The 18,542-nt window shown below is 53.3% G+C and overlaps 2 long non-coding RNA genes across 2 annotated transcripts; both read left to right on the top strand.

Moving 5' to 3' along the window:
• Positions 1-11,196: 11,196 nt before the first annotated feature.
• On the top strand, positions 11,197-12,288 carry LOC135330068 (uncharacterized). Its single transcript, XR_010391826.1, has 3 exons — positions 11,197-11,354; positions 11,742-11,831; positions 12,180-12,288. It is a non-coding gene; the product is annotated as an uncharacterized LOC135330068 (long non-coding RNA).
• Positions 12,289-12,631: 343 nt separating this feature from the next.
• LOC135330090 (uncharacterized) lies at positions 12,632-15,227 on the top strand. The gene is made up of 2 exons (XR_010391846.1): positions 12,632-12,880; positions 13,315-15,227. It is a non-coding gene; the product is annotated as an uncharacterized LOC135330090 (long non-coding RNA).
• Positions 15,228-18,542: the final 3,315 nt, after the last annotated feature.

Here is an 18,542-nt window from a genome sequence, read left to right as displayed (position 1 = left end):
AGGTAAAAGCAGTAGAAAGGAGTAGGAAAAGTCCCTGCTTTTTCAGCCTCTGCTTGCCCAGATACACTGAGCAGCCTGGAGAAGAAATGGGAGGGCTCACCATCATCATCAAGGAGAGTCAAAATTTCTCCTGCTTCAGTTCTTTGGGGATATGCCAATGCCATGGCCTCTCTGCTAGGGAAATAGAGGAAGTCCCTTTTTCCTTCCAGGCCTCAATACACTGTTGCCAATACAGATACTACTCGGAGGCAAAGTTAGCCAAGGCGCTCCTTAGGACTGCCTAACCCTGAGGAGACTGCTTACAGTGGAGCAGAGATTTGCTAACTGTGAAACACCAGGACAAAAGTTTTTGGTGTGGAGATTTCCTGCACTTCTTCCTGCTTGGCTTGCATGCCTCTTCTGCTTGGATGGGGGTGGTGGTGTTTCTCTTGCCTTCTCCGCACCCTCCTCTGCCCTGCACTGTGGCTGTGCTATTTGTTAGGACTTCACAATGATGGGAAAGACTTTTGGTATCAGCTATTCAAACTCACTTTCTATTTGCACAAGCACAGTTTTGTGGCTCTCCTGACAACAACCTCGTTTTGCAATCACAGTGAATTTCCAAAGGAAAGAAACCATAGGTAGATGCAAACTTTCTGGCGAGCTCCTTAGAACTGCAACACTGGATGCAGAAAAGGAAAAGTAAATGTTAGTGGAGAAATGGGACATCTTCTCAAATGGCCCCATAAATAGCTCCTCACTTGCATACAGTAACAATAGATGACCCCAAGACTGAAGCTGTAGGCCCCAGGCTTTTTCTCAAGTAGCGAAATCTGTCCTTTGGGTAAAATTCAGAGCTGCGCTAAGTGCTGAGCCAGGAATTACTCTAAACCTCAGAGGCTGAAGAAGCTACCCTATGGGCTGAGGAAGCTCTGAAGTGTCTTTGTCTCTTTCCTGATCCCTCCTACCCTGCTCATGCTGTGGACGGTACGTTTTACAGCTTCACCAGCCATCTGGTTATTTCAATCTGGGCGATCCACACTGCCGCTCACTAAGCAACGAGTACAAGAGTCTGCATGACCCGCATTTGCAGGCCTACTACAACCGCAAAGACAACCTGCGGAGACTGAAGAGAGGAGGTTACGTCACCAGGGATGGCAAAGTAGGTTGGCTATGGGGGTGAGAAGAAGAGTTTCCAGGAGGCAGGGTTGCCAGAGCGCTTGCTGCAGCCGCCTCTTGTGGGCGGAGGGCGCGGGGCTGCTGCGCTGCTTTGCCTGGGGGCAGCAGGAGCCCAAAGCCCGCTCGGGGAAGTCCCACGCCTGCTCTCCCAGGGCCGTGCCGCGCTGCCTGGGCGCCGACGGAGCAGCGGGTGCGTGGCCTGGCGGCGGAGTGAGGAGCGCTGCTGCCCGCTGCGGGGGTGGGAGCAGAGCCCCCAGCCGCTGCGCAGGGCAGGGGGTGCAGGGGAGCAGCTCCCACTGCGTTAGCGCTCTTGCTGGCAAGGCAGGCTGCGTAGCGCGCGTGACAAGCCTTGGGTGATTTCTGCCCTCGTCCCACCGCAGGTGGTGTGCACTCTGCGGGAGTTCAATGACTACAGGCAGTATCTGGCCACGCTCAGGACAGAGGCGGACAAAACGTACCGTCGAGAACAAGTACGTACAGCTCAGGGCTCACAGGCACGCTTCCCGGTGCAGAGGGTCGGGGCCTCACTTCTTTTCTCTCAGCAAGGCCTGACCTGAAGAAGCGGGGAAGGCTGCGCTGGCGTGCCAGGCCTTGTGGCATGGAAACGACTGCGCGGCTCCGTGCTGAGCTAGCGCAGGGCGCGGGGCTGGGCACAGGCAGGCCCGAGGGCCCGCCGCGAGTGCTGAGGCAAGCCCTTCTCTCCCGCCCCGGATGCGTGGCTGAAGCACAGTGCTGCTCTGGGCCAGGGTGAAGCCTCCACACGCAGGTGCATGAGAGCGTGTTGTGGCAGAGGGGAGCTGAGAGCCGGTGTCAACTTTCAGAAAAGGCTTCGAGAGCAACTGGCAAAATTGAAGAGTGCCCCCGAACTGCCACAGGGGATGGACATTTCTCGCCTGCGAGAGCGGCTGCTGTGGGAGCAACGAGAGAGTTGGAGAGCTGCAGAGCGGGACGTGAGGGCCAGGTAAGAGACAGGACAAGGAATGCTTGCGCTAGGAGCGGGACCGTGGCCCTTCAGCGAGGTGCCGGCTGGAGCCTTGCGTTCCACGAAAGACCGCCAAATTGCTGCGCGAGCAGATGCTGGTTGTGCCTAGAGTGGTGCAATCAGTGTTTGGAGCCTGGCAAAGGCAGCTGGAAGCTGTTTGGGGCGCTGGAGCCAGGAAGCCCAGAGCGGGACGAGGGCAGTGGCTGAGCAGGGAGTGGTCTGGGCAAGAGAGCTGCAGGCGCTCTGTTTCAGCCATCTGTATTTCTCTTCAAAGGTATCTCGCCATGATTGCAGAGAGCATGGAGAAGCCTGAGGCTCCTGAAGCAGACAAACGCCTCCCCCAGCAGGCTGAGCAGGACCAGGTGTGCCCGGCACTCTTGGTGGGCTCTTGTGCTCTCAGACTCCCCTACTCAGCATCAATCCCTTAGCTGCACTACGTGTCCCCACGGTCCCTGTTGCTTGTTTCTCGTGTGGCGAGCAGCCAGACATGCAGCGTCCCTGAGGCCGATAGTGCCAGTGCTTAGCCACCCGTGGGTTAGTTCCCTCCTGCAGGAGCTCCAAGGTTAGCTTAGAGGAGAGCCTGCTGTTGCCCGAGTCTCATTAGCGGGGCGTGGGAAATGCTGCCTGGCTCCATCCGGTGCAACAGCCTGGCAGGGAAAGTACAGGAGCAGCTGGGTGCTCCAGGAACAAGGACTGCTTTTCTATTCTCTTGGTCTCAAAACTAGCCTTCTTCACATGCGCACTGGAAAAGGTGCAAGTGAGCCTCAGAGAAGAGGCAGAGGTGTCGTGAGAGCAGGCAGCACCCATGGCAGAAGAGCGCAAAGAGTCCAGCCCAACAACTTACCCTCCTCCCTCTCCTCTACCCTTTTCTTCACCGTTCCCTCATCAGTTCCTGCTGGTTTCTGTTACAGAAGCCCTTAACGGGAGAAGTGCATCACGAAGTCCAGACTACGCTGGTGTGCACACCGACAGAAGCCCAGGAGCTGCAAGAGCTGGCTGAGAGCGTGGTCGAGGAAGTGCTGCAGAGGGTGAAAGAGCTGCATCCGGCGGTCCACGTTTTAAGGAGGGCTCCCCTGGCCATCAGCGGAAGGATACTGGCTAGTGCGAGAAGGGCAGAGCCTTCAGAGACATCGCCTGCAGATCTCCAGCAGGAAATCGGACAGGCGGCCAGAGAGATTGCAGCAACCCTTTGGGATCGCTTAGGGAAGCGTTTGCTATGCAGCCCGTCAGACGCCTCTGAGCCCAGGCTGTTGGCCAGGCGGAGGCAGCAGCTTGTTGCCGGAGGAGCCACGCGAGCTGCCGAAGCGGGAGGAAGCGGAGCGAGGCAAGCTGAGGGAGCAGGCTATGATGGAGCATCTCCTCTGCCTTCTCTTGACCAAATCCCCACAGATGCAGTTGTGAGTGTTGGAGCCACCTTGCAATCATTCGTGGCTTCTCAATTTGAACGGCACTTCCAGTGTAAATTTTCTGAAGTCCTGAAGCTGCCCCTTGAAACGATTGTTGAGAGACAACCGCAGCCACCCCAGATGCCTGTCTCCACCCAGGTCACAAAAGAAGGGGAAGGATCATCTCGTGAATCTGAACATTGGCTGTCAGAAGCCACAAGGTTGCCCCTGGTGCAGCCTTTGCAAAATCTTGCGGCTGTATCCCCAGAGAGTAGCATGCTTGCAAGGCGTAGCATCCAAAACGCCATTTGCAAAGTTCAGCATCTCCACGCAGAATTAAAAGCGTATGCTGAAAGGATTGTCCGTGATGCTCTTGACACCCTGAAGAAGGAGGAGGAGGAGAAGTTAGAAAAAGAAATGCATGCAAAGGCAAGCTCCTTTGAGGACTCTTCAGAAGAAAGCACGGAGGAGAGTGGGCTAGTGGAGCAGCTATTAGAGCGGTGTGGTCCCCCTCTGACTACAGTGGCTTCAGGAGTCCATTGTGGAAGGCGGGTCGCAAAACAGCCCAGCCCAAGAGATGGGAAGGAGAGCTCTCCGGGCCAGGGCTTTCTAAGGCCAGCGGAAAAGAAAATCCCCGCTAAAAAATTAGACACGCCTCAACCAAGCATGAAGCTCCCACCTATCATGGCCCCCGGAATGGTCATGCCTTCAGAGGCAGAAGCACAGTCTGCAGAGGAGCTGTCACCTCATCTCCTCCCCTCTGTCCTCCAAGGCTCTCAGCAAGATGCTCAGAGCACAGCAGAAGGCGTGCAGAAGCCCCTCTATTACCCCTCGGCACCCCCATCAAGACCTTGCGCTCCAGTGCCAGAAACCCAAGCTAAAGCGAGGCCAGGGAGCACGCGAGACACCTTCCCCTCCACGGGCCAGCAGTATTCCAGGCAGCCCGTCCCTCCAACAGCTCCAAAGCCCCCTTCCCAGAGAGGAGCCCGGCAGAGACGCATGCGTGGAAAGCTTGTGAGGGCCACGCCGGAGTAATGCGCATGCTGAGGGAGGGCATTAGCTGGGTGGCTGCTGGGGGGTGAGCTGAGGAGGTGCGTGGCGCCAGGCTTCAGATCATCTTCTGACACCAGTGCTCGGAAGTGACGGTCAGCAAGAGAAGGCAGGGAGCTTGCTCAGACTCTTGAACAATCCGTGGGGAGAAGAACATGCAGGAAGCACATCGCAGAGGGCTGTGCTGCACCTCACTCCTGCTGCCTTTGCCGGGCCAGGGAAGGCTCGGCACTCTGTAGCACGTATGCCCCTGTCCTTCCCTGGCTCTCTCTGAGCCGCAGGGGCTGCTGACGGTGCCGACTCGCGTGTCAGCAGAGAACAGGCCTCACCGCATGGCACAGCCCCTCCAGCTGTGATCTCCCAAGAGATGGGAAGGAGAGCTCTCCGGGCCAGGGCTTTCTAAGGCCAGCGGAAAAGAAAATCCCCGCTAAAAAATTAGGCAAGCGTCAACCAAGCATGAAGCTCCCACCTATCATGGTCCCCGGAATGGTCATGCCTTCAGAGGCAGAAGCACAGTCTGCAGAGGAGCTGTCACCTCATCTCCTCCCCTCTGTCCTCCAAGGCTCTGCGCAAGATGCTCAGAGCCCACCAGAAGGCATTCAGAAGCCCCTGTATTATCCTTCGGCACATGCATCAGGACTTTATACTCCCATGCCTAAAGCGAGGCCAGGGAGCATGCAAGAAGCCTTCCCCTCCATGGGCCAGCAGTTAACCAGACAGCCCACTCCACCACTAGCTCCAAAGCCCCCTTCCCAGAGAGGAGCCCAGCGTAGACCCGTGCATGTAAAGCTTGTGCCAGGCGAGCTGCAGCAATGGGAATCGGGAGAGACAGCATTAGCTGGGCGGCTGCTGGAGCCTGTTCTGAGGAGGTGTGTGTCTGCAGGCTCCAGTTCTTCTTCTGACACCAGTGCTGAGAACTGTCAGCAAGAAAACTACAGGAAATGGTCACCCCACAGAGAATAAAGAGTTTACTTCCAAGCGCTGTTTGTATGTCCTCGTATTCTTTTGCTGCTCTTAGGATAGACAGTTCACCACAACAGTCAGCAGCAACTACTCCAGCAGGTCAACGACACCTTATGCCTTACTAGCAAGGCAGAGGAGCAGGAGTTTCTCTTCAACCAGCTTACCTGACGGAAGGGCTCCACAGTGCGTTTGCTTGCGTGGACTGGGAAGCCCTGGGCTATCAAGGAGTATTCAGGGGAGGAGAGGGGATGGCTAGCACATGCCTTCACATCTGTGTTACTGAGCTCAGTTCATGCCCTTACAGTGTGTGTGGAGGAAAGACTGCCGTACTTTTCGTATGTCCATGACCACATGTTTGAGTATGATAAACACAATATTCACCGCTCTTGTGAGGCACTAGTGTGTCTTCTCTCCCCGTACACTTCCATCACTGTATCACTGCTTTACCCCTGAGCAAAATTACCAGTCAACCCACTGACTTCAGGCACACAAAGTTTGCTGAGATGCTGTTGATTCCAAGGTAGGAGAAAGGTAGTTGCTTCAATTAACCCCTGCGTATTTTACAGGAAAGCATATAAACTCAAGCTGTTTTCCTGTTAATGCTCTGCAAGCTCAGTAAACTTCCTCCCTGCCTGCCCCCACCTTCCTTTCAGGTGCCAGTACAGCAACAGCAATGCTGCTGTTCTTTCCCATTTGCCACTCACATTGGCAGTCCTTGCACAGGAGCCTCCACACAGTTGGATACCATTCTTAAAGGAAAGACCAAGCTCAGGGTTTGGGCCTGTGTGGGGAAGGAGGAGCCCAAAAGCTTTAGGCTTTCACGAAAACTGTCAGGAAAAGAAAAAGGCACAATTTTGGTCTAACGAAGAACCCAAAGAAAATCATTTTTGCCCCCCTTCAGGACTATGATCCTGGGGGAAAGTTGGTGTGTGGCGGTAGCACTTGTCAGAGCTGCTCTGGTTAGCTTGCTCTTCCACTGCTGCTTAACCAGGTCAGCTGCTTTTGCTCAGACTTCTTGTGGCCCATCTGTGCTGGCATCCTGTGTTTGGCAGAGGCTGACATCAGATGCTGAGGCAACAGTCCAAAATGCCCAGTCTCCCAGCGGTTTTGCAGCTTGGTTCTTCTTGAGCCTTTGGTGATGCCTGGCACGTCTTCCCTCCCCGTCCCCCGGCATGCATTTCTGTGTTTACTTTTTGAACCTATGTAACTGTCTTTGGCATCCACAACTCTGATCCTGTGTTGTACTTTCTTTCTCATCCTTTTGAAGCAAGGACTTCCTCCTTTGCGGGCCCATCTCCATACAGAACCTCTGTGGATCTAGTGCCCCCAGCCAGTCTAAGCAAGAAGTATTGAACAGGAGGCTTGTGTTTTAAACAGCAGAGCTCTGTCTGTGGAGTACGGGACAGCGGCTGGGCATACTAGTCCTGCAGTGTTTGCTGGCTTTGGCCAGGCCTGGGAAGCTCTTTCCTTGGCATGGCAGTACAGAGGAGAGCAGGTTGAGCCAGACTGGCTCTGAGGGCTCTTGAGTTTGCGCAGGTATTTGTTGAGCTTCGGACTGTTACTGCAGTCCGTGTTATGACTTTGGAGATTGCAGTGATTAAGCTTTCCGTCACTTCTGTCTGTGTCCTAAGCTCTAGCCCTCTAAAATTTAAAATGCTGATCCCGGGGAGCCTTTGGCTCAGGAGGCCCCTAGACCCCAGAGTGCCAGTACTGCAGCTTGCCTCTGGTACGGCCCCGTTGGGTTGGGCTTGCTGGGCGGCAATGAGGCTTTCTAGTGCTGTGCTGGCTGCTCTCCCAAAGATGCTTTCAGCTGGCGATGGAGCCAGCCCAGCAGTGTGAGTCCCGGGGGTCAGTGCTAAGGGCTGCAGACACCCCCCTGTGCGGCTTGCCAGGCCCTGGGCAGTGGAGCCAGCAGGCATTTGGGGCTTGTCAGGGGCTCCCAGGTGGCGGGCACTGACATCAGCCAGCGCAGCCACAGCAAACCCCTTGGTGCAGAGCTGGGCAGTCGCGTCCCCGAGCGCTCCTGGCCTCGGGCTCCTGGGCAGGCGGCAGCCTGGGAGCAGCCCCACTGGGGCCACATAGTTGTGCCCATGGCCCAGCTCTGGCCCCACTGCAGCCCTGGCGCCTGGGGGACCCAGACGCGAGATGACAGAGGCAGTGGGGGACAACTGGATGGGGCTGATGCTCCTGGAGGGCAGGCACTGTCCTGCCCGGGGACACACATCCTTAGCAGAGAGCTGAAACTGTTGTGTTGGTGGCCTGGGAGCCTCTGGTGACCTCTTCGGCTCCTTCTCTTCTCATGCTGGGCACCTTGCAGGTGCCATGTCCCTTGGCTGAGCCCAGCCTTCCCATGGCTCATCCACTACTGCCCATCACACAGGTTCCTTTGGCCTGCTCCACCTGGAGAGGGGAGAAGGGGCACATGGCTGCTCTGACCAGAGGAGACCTGAAGCTGTTGCAGACCTGCTGAGCAAAGGCATCGCCCCAGCAAGGCTGGTGGGCTGGCATGGGGAGCCTGCAGCAACCCCGGCTCTAAGATGATGGTCTCTTGCCTGGCAGCTCAGCCCCCTCCAGCCTCCGTGGCGCCTACCCGAGGGCTTGGAAAGGCAGAAGACCCCCCCACTGCCATTCCCCAGCATGGCATTTCTGGTAGCCAGTTGGCAGTGTCCTACCTCTCCTGCCAGGGAGGAGACACAAGTCTCTGCATGGGCTTTGCTCTGCAGCTCGGCAGCGCTGTGTGCGTGACCGTCAGCAGGGTTTGCAGGCACTGCTGGGCCGTGGGCAAAGGGGCTGCGAGCACTGCCATGGCCACAGCCCAGCGCCAGCGTGGGCCAGCTGCAGGCACTGGCGTAGCTGGTGCATTTTAGCAGTGCACCTGCCCTCGCCAAGCCCCAGCACACTCACAGCTCCACCACAGGTGAAACAGAGAGGCCTCTGCAAAGCTGGCAACCAGGCACTGAGCCAGCAGCGTTGCCTCCAAAGGGCGGCTGAAGGGCCACTGCTGCTATGATGCCAGAGCCACTCCAGCAAGAGGGGGAAGCAGGTGGGAGAGAAGAGGTCCAGGGACTGCAACAGCCTTGGGCCACAGCCTGCGGCTGCTCTGTGTACAACCGGAGCCTCCGCAAGCAGCCCTGGTGTTGCCCGGTGGGAAGAAGCCTTGTCCTGGCAGGCACAGCAGCTCAAGGCGCTAGGCTCCTGCAGCACAGGAGAGACCCTGCAGAGAAGACAGCTTCCTCTGGCCTGAGAGGCATCTCTTGTACCTGCTGCAGGCCTTAGTCTTTATGCACCCTCAGCTGGAACACCAGCTCTCCTGGCTGAATGGTTTGAGTCAGTTGTTCCCAGACTTCCTAGCTTGGCAGGAGGAGAGCTCAGTGGAGGCTTTTTATTTTCTCTACCTTTATTAGCATGGTAATATTAGGATTCATGGTAAGTCATGCTTTCTGAAAGTCTGATTTATAATTGTTGTCTTTGAACTCACTCCCAAGAACACTGACATAAATCAATCTCTCCACTGGCTTCAGTGAGTGAGAAGTCTTTAGTGCGCCCTTCATTGGAAAGAGAAGTCTTCAAGACTAAATGGGACTAGATCTCAGGACTTAACAGATTGGAGCATCTGTCCTATGAGCAGAGGCTGAGAGTAACAGACTGGAGCATCTGTCCTATGAGCAGAGGCTGAGAGAGCTGGCATGGAGTTGAGCCTGGAGAAAAAAAGGCTCCGAGCTGATCCTATCACCATGTAAAAACGCCTGCTTGGAAGATGGCCTGGCCCATCACTCCCTCTTTTGCACCTCGACAAACTGATTGTTGTGACAAAACAAGGTTAACTCTTTTCTCCCAGAAAAGAAATCTTTCTTCATCTCCCACCTAAGTAGCTTGTGAAAGCTCCGGAGCGGTTTTCCACAAGCACATGACAGGCCAAGAAACATCACCGACAGCGTCTTCTGCTCCAGAAGATTCAAAGCGCCCTGCCAGGCCACTAGTTTTTGGAGCAGTGAAATCACAAGCGAGGTCAAAGCCTGAGGTCAGACAGCGTTATGCCTACCACTCGCTCGGAGCTGCCCACCCCCACGACAGCATTTCATTCACGATTCCGCAGGTGCCGCCGTGGTGCGGGGCTTCGTGCGGGGGCCCAGGCCTCGGCGGCGCCGCCGGCGGCCGTGCGGCAGGGGGAGGGGAAGGGCCGCCGAGCGCAACGGAACGCAACGGAAGGGCCGGGGCGGCAGCAGCAGCAGCAGCAGCGCAGCGCCACGGAGCATGCGCGGCGCCCCGCGGCATGCTGGGAGCTGTAGTCCCGCGGCACAGGCGGCTCCCAAGCGGGCCCGGGCCGCAGCGGCCGCACGAATGCCCTCCCCGCGCCCCGGGCGCCGCCACCGGCGGCATGGAGCCGTGTGGGCAAGGCCCTGCAGGGCAATGGCTCTCTCTGCCATGGTGCCTCTGGCTTTTTTGTCAACCCAGGAGGTCACAGCAGAGCAAGAGGTGCCGGTGGAGGGTCGCAGCTGCAGGAGGGCTCTCGAGAGGAGCCATGGAGCATTACCTGGCTGCAGGGCTGCGAGACGCAGACGGACTGCTGAGTGCAGAGGAGAAGAGGGGCGAGGTGCGTGCTGGACGGATGGAGAGGGCTCAGCTTGGGAGCCGGCGACCGCGCGGGCTGCTCTGGGGCCTGGGGCAGTGCGGAGGGAAGTGAGAGTGGTAGGCCTAGAGGGATGCCAGTGCAGGCTCCCAGGGGCTCCTGTCTCTCTGCCCGTGCTGGATTCGAGCTCAGCAGGTAGGAGGGGTGCTGTGCAAGGACCCCAGGGGGTTGGTTTACAGGCGTTGGAGCTGTGGGGAAGGAGGCGATGAAGCAAAGAGCTGCTGTGGAATAGGCCACTCTTTGCACTCTCCTTGTCTGGGCTCTTTAAAGAGCATTTCCGGTAAGCGCTCTGCAAGAAGGCTCTAGAGATGGTGGCCCGAATGCCCATGAGCGTCTCTGTCTTTCCAGCCCGGGCGCAGAAGACAGCAACTCGGAGCAGGATGTCCTGAGCTGCTGGATATGCCGCTCGGGGTCAAACTCCCTTTGCTGCCTGGCTCCAACCCTGTGTTCTACCGGAGCAAGCTGGGGCAAAAGGTAAAAGCAGTAGAAAGGAGTAGGAAAAGTCCCTGCTTTTTCAGCCTCTGCTTGCCCAGATACACTGAGCAGCCTGGAAAAGAAACAGCCTTTCACAGAAATCAGGGTGGCGACATGCTGTAGAGTGGGAGCTGCAGTCCTTAAATGAGACAGGGCTGGGAGGGCAAAGCAAGCTCCGGGCTCCGTGGTGCTGAGAGAAGGCAGGAGTTGCAAAGAGCAGGGCCCAGTACTGGCCAGAGGGCGGGAGAGCGTGTCCCACCACTGGTCTCTGCCTGTGCGTGAGCTTGCCAGAGCCAACGCCAGCCTGGCTTGCGGCACCATGCAAGTGTGTGGCTGGTGCCCTGCGTGCAGCCGGCAGCAAGGCGTCCAGATGCTGGGGGACGGTGTCCTTCCGGCAGGGCCACAGATGTGACTACTGGCTCTGCAGGCAGTACTCTAAACTTCGGAGGCTTGAAAGCGCTACCCTGTGGGCTGAAGGAGCTTGGGAATGTCTTTGTCGCTTTCCTGCTCTCTCCTACCCTGCTCATGCTGTGGACGATATGTTTTACAGCTTCACCAGCCATCTGGTTATTTCAATCTGGGCGATCCACACTGCCGCTCACTAAGCAACGAGTACAAGAGTCTGCATGACCCGCATTTGCAGGCCTACTACAACCGCAAAGACAACCTGCGGAGACTGAAGAGAGGAGGTTACGTCACCAGGGATGGCAAAGTAGGTTGGCTATGGGGGTGAGAAGAAGAGTTTCCAGGAGGCAGGGTTGCCAGAGCGCTTGCTGCAGCCGCCTCTTGTGGGCGGAGGGCGCGGGGCTGCTGCGCTGCTTTGCCTGGGGGCAGCAGGAGCCCAAAGCCCGCTCGGGGAAGTCCCACGCCTGCTCTGCCAGGGCCGTGCCGCGCTGCCTGGGCGCCGACGGAGCAGCGGGTGCGTGGCCTGGCGGCGGAGTGAGGAGCGCTGCTGCCCGCTGCGGGGGTGGGAGCAGAGCCCCCAGCCGCTGCGCAGGGCAGGGGGTGCAGGGGAGCAGCTCCCGCTGCGTTAGCGCTCTTGCTGGCAAGGCAGGCTGCGTAGCGAGCGTGACAAGCCTTGGGTGATTTCTCTCCATAGGTTGTGTGCACTCTGTGGGCGTTCAGTGAATACAGGCAGTATCTGGCCACGCTCAGGACAGAGGCGGACAAAATGTACCGTTGAGAACAAGTAAGTAAAGCTCACTGTTCATAGGCACGTTTCCCGGTGCAGAGGGTTGGGGCTTTACTTGTTTTATCTTGGCAAGGCGTGAACTGAAGAAGCAGTGGGGGCTGTGCTGGCGGGCTGGGCATTCTGGTATAGAAACAACTCCCTGGGTCTGAGCTGAGATGGCACAGGGGTGGGGACAGGCAGGAAAGTCATCCCCGAGTGCCTGGAGTGCTGAGGCAAGCCCTTCTCTTCTCCCCTGGTTTGTGGCTGAAGCACAGCGCTGCTCTGGGCCAGGGTGAAGCCTCCACACGCAGGTGCGTGAGAGCGTGTTGTGGCAGAGGGGGGCTGAGAGCCGGTGTCAACTTTCAGAAAAGGCTTTGAGAACAACTGGCAAAATTAAAGAGTGCCCCCGAACTGCCACAGGGGATGGACATTTCTCGCCTGCGAGAGCGGCTGCTGTGGGAGCAACGAGAGAGTTGGAGAGCTGCAGAGCGGGACGTGAGGGCCAGGTAAGAGACAGGACAAGGAACGCTTGCGCTAGGAGCGGGACCGTGGCCCTTCAGCGAGGTGCCGGCTGGAGCCTTGCGTTCCACGGAAGACCGCCAAATTGCTGCGCGAGCAGATGCTGGTTGTGCCTAGAGTGGTGCAATCAGTGTTTGGAGCCTGGCAAAGGCAGCTGGAAGCTGTTTGGGGCGCTGGAGCCAGGAAGCCCAGAGCGGGACGAGGGCAGTGGCTGAGCAGGGAGTGGTCTGGGCAAGAGAGCTGCAGGCGCTCTGTTTCAGCCCTCTCTATTTGTCTGGAATTCAGCTTGTCTTGGAGCCAGCTGTTCCAGTGTGCACCATGTCCTAATCCTGAAGATGAAGAAATTTGGGGGCTGAATCACAATTCCTGCCTGTTTTTGTTGTGTCGTGAAGCTTATTCTTTAATGCATTTCTTAACTCTTCAGGAAGAAGAAACTCTGTCCAGCAGCAAGCTGCTGAGCTCCCAAGAGCCTGCTCGTCAGGAACTTCAGAGTCCTGAAGACAGCTTGAGTGAGCCATCGCAGGAGGACCAAGACACTGAAAACCAAGGTATATACACGTCTGGACTGCAGTGCCCGAAGCCTCTGTCTTCCCTCCCAGGACTGCAGGCAGTGCTCTCCTTCCTTCTCAAACCTCCCCTTTCCTCTAGTTCAGAAGTCTTTTACAGGAGGCTCCAAGAGAAGAGCTCTAGCCTAACAGAGCCATGGCTGCTTTGCTGGCCCCCGTCACAGCACCTGAGGGGAAACAGTGGGGAGGGCTGGAGCCTGTGTGCTGACCAGAGTTCACGACAAGATTAAACAGCAGACAGAGGAGGTTTCCAAAGGGTAATGTCTCTAAGCAAGTGATGAGCATCAGTCATACTCACAACAGGAAGACTTTCTAGCTGAGGGATGATGTCTCGCTTAGCTTTCTATACCCTCTTGCCAAGGTAGAACTGCAGGCTTAGAAGTTACTCATTGGTGGCTGGTTGTTTCTTCTTGCAGAAGGCAGTACAGAGGATTCTTCTAGACAGCTGTGTCTCTGTCCTGAGACAAGAACATCCCTCTCTTCAGGAGCCTCTGAAGAAGACAATGAGACAAAGAGAGCAGAAGATTTTTGCAGGTATGACATCAGCATCCCCCTACATCTCAGAAGATAGCAGCTGTCATGCTCTGACATGGTTTAGGGGTACCCACTGATAGGGTTCAGAAGACTTTCTTCTCTTTATCCTGAGCCTTTCCTGCCTCACCATCACTGCCCCCTGCCCCATACTTAGTTCACTCCTCTAGCTTCCTGGTGGAAGGGCTTTATTCTCAAAGCACCCAAATGAGAAAGAGCTGCGGGATGCCTCCGGGGTGTCTCCACCAACACATCCTGCGCCCACAGGCTCCGGAGCCTCATTTAATCTCTGACCCTTCCCCACGGACCTTGCCTGAGCTACGCCACAGGGGGCCTGTGCCCGACCTTGCTGATTCTGCCCTTGCCTTGCCCACCTGATTTCCTGGCTTGTCCGTGACCTGCCTCGTCGCTATGGGCTTGCTGGCAACTGCCAAAGTGTCAGCTGGCCCTGGTTACTGTCACCACTGTTATGGAAATTAGGCTTGTTGGCCACCATAACAGGGCTCGACCCTAGGTTCCCGCAAGTAAAGTTCAGAGCCAAATCAAAACAAATTAAATTTTAATCACGCGCGTGCCATAATTACAGCTCGAGCTGGGTGCCTCCTAAGAGGGACCCTAACATAAACAAATCCTGGGCAATTACAGTTTTTTCAACTTACATTTCCCACCCCTCACGCGATAGTTAGACCAATAGTAATTTTTTGGCCTGGGGTCTCCTGCTCCTCATTGGGTCTCATCGTCATTCTGAGGTAAGCTGTTTTTCTCCTTATTTTTGTTTTTTGCGGTCTCTGATGACGGTTGTACCTCTGTTTTTGTTGGGTCTTACTGTTGTGTCTTAAGGTCCTGAGGAGGACGTGATTCTAAATCATAACAATTAACACTGCCCCAGCAGTGAGCTGAGGCTTTGTCCCTCAAGGTCCTAATGCCCTGCGCTGGTCTTCTTTCAAAGCCTTGACACCCTCCCTTTCGGGGTGTGAGATACATTCCTGCAGACACCCTCCCTTTCGGGGTGTGAGAGGCAGGAATGCAGACTGCTTGTAACTTCCTTATCTTCCTAGCTTGAACCAGCTCTGAGGCCCTTTTCTTACTGGACTAAGTAAAAGTTCATTATTTTATCTAAGTGCGGCCTAAGGCTTCAGCAAATTTAGCTACTCATGCTAAGCAAATGTTATAGAAGTTGTGCTAAGCAGCTACCTCTAGACAGTTTCAGTTTGCTATTCTTTAACAGTTCCCCCCTTTGTTTTTATGAAGCATCCCTGCTAATACTTTAAACAGAGTTCTCAAAGCCTTGCAAGGCGTACTATCACGTTCCATAATCTTATGCATGATATGATCGTAAGCAATAGGCATAACACAGTTAAAGTTAGCACAACTACTACTGGGTGCAACACATGATTATAAACGCTGTTGTAGTTGGTGACCACCCTAGAAGAGTTTCCCAGCCATGATGTTCTCCGTCCCTTTTTATCCTTTCCGAGACGTGGTGTATCTCTTCCGCATCATGACGAATGGTGATTAGAGTTTTCTGTCCACTGTTTCGGATGCGTTCTAGCAGTCAACGCAAATCATCATGTTATAGTAGTTTCTTTACCAGGGTGAGATTCATCCCAATGGGGGTAGGTAGTAAATTTTGAATTAATGTATGAGTAGATTGTAACAATTGATAAGATCTAATAGGAGCTGAATAATTAAAGTCGCATCCCATAATCTTGGGTAAAGTTACAAATACAAATATTTGAGTGATGACTTGTATCTACAGCAATGTTATCTATGAATATAAGATTACAAAGTGTTCTTACACATACACATCCTTTTTTAACATATACAAGTACAGTTCAACTTTAGCAGCAAAAGAAGAACATAGTATGACAGTATATGGCCTGTTCCATTTAGGTTTTAACTTGGATTTTTGTGAAAATACTTTAACTAAAACTTCATCCCCAGGCTGTATACCAAGCACTTGTATGTCAGGTGGTGTGGATTGATATCATTGAGCATATATATATATATACATTTTTTTTTTTAAGATTTTCAAACCTTTTTGCATACTTAGAACATACTGGGTTAGTCGTTCATCTCTGTCTAACAGGCTGGTCTTAGCTGGAATAATAAGTCCCTAGTACAGCTAAATGTCTCCCGAAGAGAATTTCTGCTGGTGTTAGTCCTATGGGTTGCCATGGGACATTTCAAACATGCCATAGAGCTAAGTTTAATGCTTCTGGCCATTTTAGGCTAGCACGTGTGCATATTCTTGCTATTTTTTCTTTTAATGTTCTATTCATTCTTTCTACTTGTCCTGAAGATTGTGGGTGATAAGGGGTACATAGGTTTCTTTTTATTCCTAATGATTTATATAACTGAGTGATTATGCTGGCCGTGAAATGGGCACCCCTATCTGAATCAATGGCTTCTGGGACCCCATACCTAGGTATGAGTTCTTTCAGTAAGGCTTTTACCACTCCCCCTGTGTCGGCCTTTCTTGTTGGGAAAGCTTCTACCCAGCCTGATAACTGATCTACTATCACTAACAAGTATTTGCACCCATTGGCGGATGGCATATCCGCATCATCTATTTGCAGCTTTTGGAAAGGGAAGTCAGCCCATGGTCGCCTCCCCTAAATCTGAGCTTGGCTTGTTATTTGAAAACTTCTGGCAGGTCGGGCAGCTATTTGTTATTCTTTTAGCAGCTGCATAAATTCCTGGAGCAGCCCATACTTTCTGTACCTGCTTAGCTATTGCCTCGGCTCTCCCATGAGCTTTATCGTGAAACCACCTAGCTATAGTAATTAAATATTTTTTTTGGTAGAATTGGTTTTCCTCCAATTGTCCATATTCCATCATCACTTTGTTTTGCTTCCCACTGCTCCCACTGTTTTTTCTCTTCCACTGAGCAGTCTTTTTCATACATAGTTTTGGGGTCTATTAAGTTTGGCCACTCGCTCTGGTCCATCCTTGGAACTGCCCCCATACATTCTTTCAGAGGCTGTCGAGCTGCAGCTTTTGCAGCAGCGTCGGCTAAAGCATTTTCTCTGCTAATTTCTGTAGTGTCTTTAGTATGGGCTGGGCAGTGTATTACAGCAATTTCTTTGGGCAGTTGAACTGCTTCCAGCAAATTACGTATTTCTTCTCCATTAGCTAATTTCTTTCCTGATGACGAAAAGAATCCTCGTTCTTTCCATCACATCCCTGTTGCGTGACATACTCCAAATGCATATTTAGAATCGGTATAGATATTTACCCGCAGGTTCTTACCTGTTTTTGCTGCTTGGGTCATTTTTGAGTGTACGCGAAAAAATAGTCGGAGACCCAGTAAATCCCTGTGGCAGCCTCGTCCAAGTTAATTGTTGTCCCTTCTAAGTGAAAGCAAAGAGATCTTGGCTGTCTTCAGCTCTCAGTATACTAAAAAAGGCTGCTGTTAGGTCAATCACAGTAAAATAAGTTGCCCAATGAGGTATTTGTAGTAAAATGGTTGAGGGGTCGGGAACTACTGAATGTGGAGCAACTACATGTTGGATTATAGCCCTTAAGTCTTGTACAAACCGATACTCCGGATCACCATCAGAATCTTGCCTGTTCTTTTTAACCGGCAGAATCGGAGTGTTGTACAGAGATTCACAGACTCTAAGGATACCCAGTTTCAAAGAATGATTGATTTGTTTTTGGATACTCTTCTCTGCTTCCTTTGGGATAGGGTATTGTTTAACTGCAGGAGGCAATCCCCCCTTTGTTTTTATCGAGACTGGACTAGCTGATTTCAGTAGTTCCACATCCATTCCTGAAGAGCTTCATAACTTTTTAGAAACTGATTCTAAACTTGTTGGAATTTGCAGATTAGTCGACTCTGGTTCTGGTGTCTTAGCCAGAACACATGAGCCCATAATTATTAATTGTATCCCTTCCAGCTGTAAACAGATCTGCGTATCCAAGGCTTGCAGGAGATCTCTCCCTAAGAGGCAAGAGGGCGAGTCTGTGGAAATTATAAAACGTCCCCACACTGTTTTACCCCCAATAGTGAGCAATAAGGGCTTAGATAACATTCGTTCACCTTTTCCCATGACTCCTTGCATCACTATTTTGTCTGATGACTTGCATCCTTTAGGCTCAAAATTTAAAAGGGAAAGGGTGGCTCCAGTATCTACTAGAAAGGGAACTTCTAAACCTTCTATATTTGCCATTGTCTGCCCCTCAAAATTCAAATCTATATCCCATAAATTTACCCCAATTTCCACAGTATTTTCTGAGTCTCCTATCTCCTGTCATTGTGGGCTGACTGGGAATTGCCTGGTCTCATTCTTAGTGTTTGATTTTCTCATGCTGGCCCCTCTATTCCCAAGTACACGGGGCCTCACTGGGCATTCCTGCTTCCAGTGCCCTTGTTCCCCGCAATAATGACAAACATCATTAACTCTCAATTGTACACCACGTTCACTTTGATTCCATCTACCTCCTCTGGTTCTGCCGCGCCCCCTCCCCTTGCCAGCCTGGCATATGCTCTTTAAAATACTTTTGTGTATCAGGGGCTGCTTGATCTATAAAAACACTAATTGCGAGAGCATCGTTGAAGTTTTGTGGGGTCATTCCTCCATATTTTAGCAGGGCTTACCACAGAAGTCCCCATAGTCGTGGGGGTGTTCATCTAATCACTGTCCGCATTCTTGCACTTCAATCCAATTTACTCCTAACTCTCTGCATGCTCTAATTACTTCTGCTAAATTTCAAAGTCCTGTTTGACACACAGCTCTATCTCCTGCATTATTACAATCCCAATTTGGATCATTTGCTAGCCAGAGGTTTCTATTCCCCCGGCTTGCTGCGCTTCTTCCACATCTTTAATTATCTTATCCCATTCTTTTGGTTGAAATAATTCCCTCAAAAGAATTTGGGTATCACTCCAGTTTGGGTTGTGCCCAGTGCATATATTAGAAAATAACTGGACACATCGCTCTGCATCCTTTCTTAATCTCTGCATTTTACCCCCCCCCCCCCATAAGGCGAGATCGCCAGGGTCCCGGGGTTGATTAGTAAATACCCACAGCACAGGAGGGGGGGACTGGCCCCTCCCTTTCCCCCTGGCTGTAAAGCGGCAGGGTTAGTCAGCACGTTGGGGATCATA

The sequence above is a fragment of the Dromaius novaehollandiae genome, chromosome 16, assembly GCF_036370855.1.
Source record: "Dromaius novaehollandiae isolate bDroNov1 chromosome 16, bDroNov1.hap1, whole genome shotgun sequence".
Taxonomy (NCBI): Eukaryota; Metazoa; Chordata; class Aves; order Casuariiformes; family Dromaiidae; genus Dromaius; species Dromaius novaehollandiae.
This window is presented reverse-complemented; position numbering and strand designations above follow the sequence as displayed.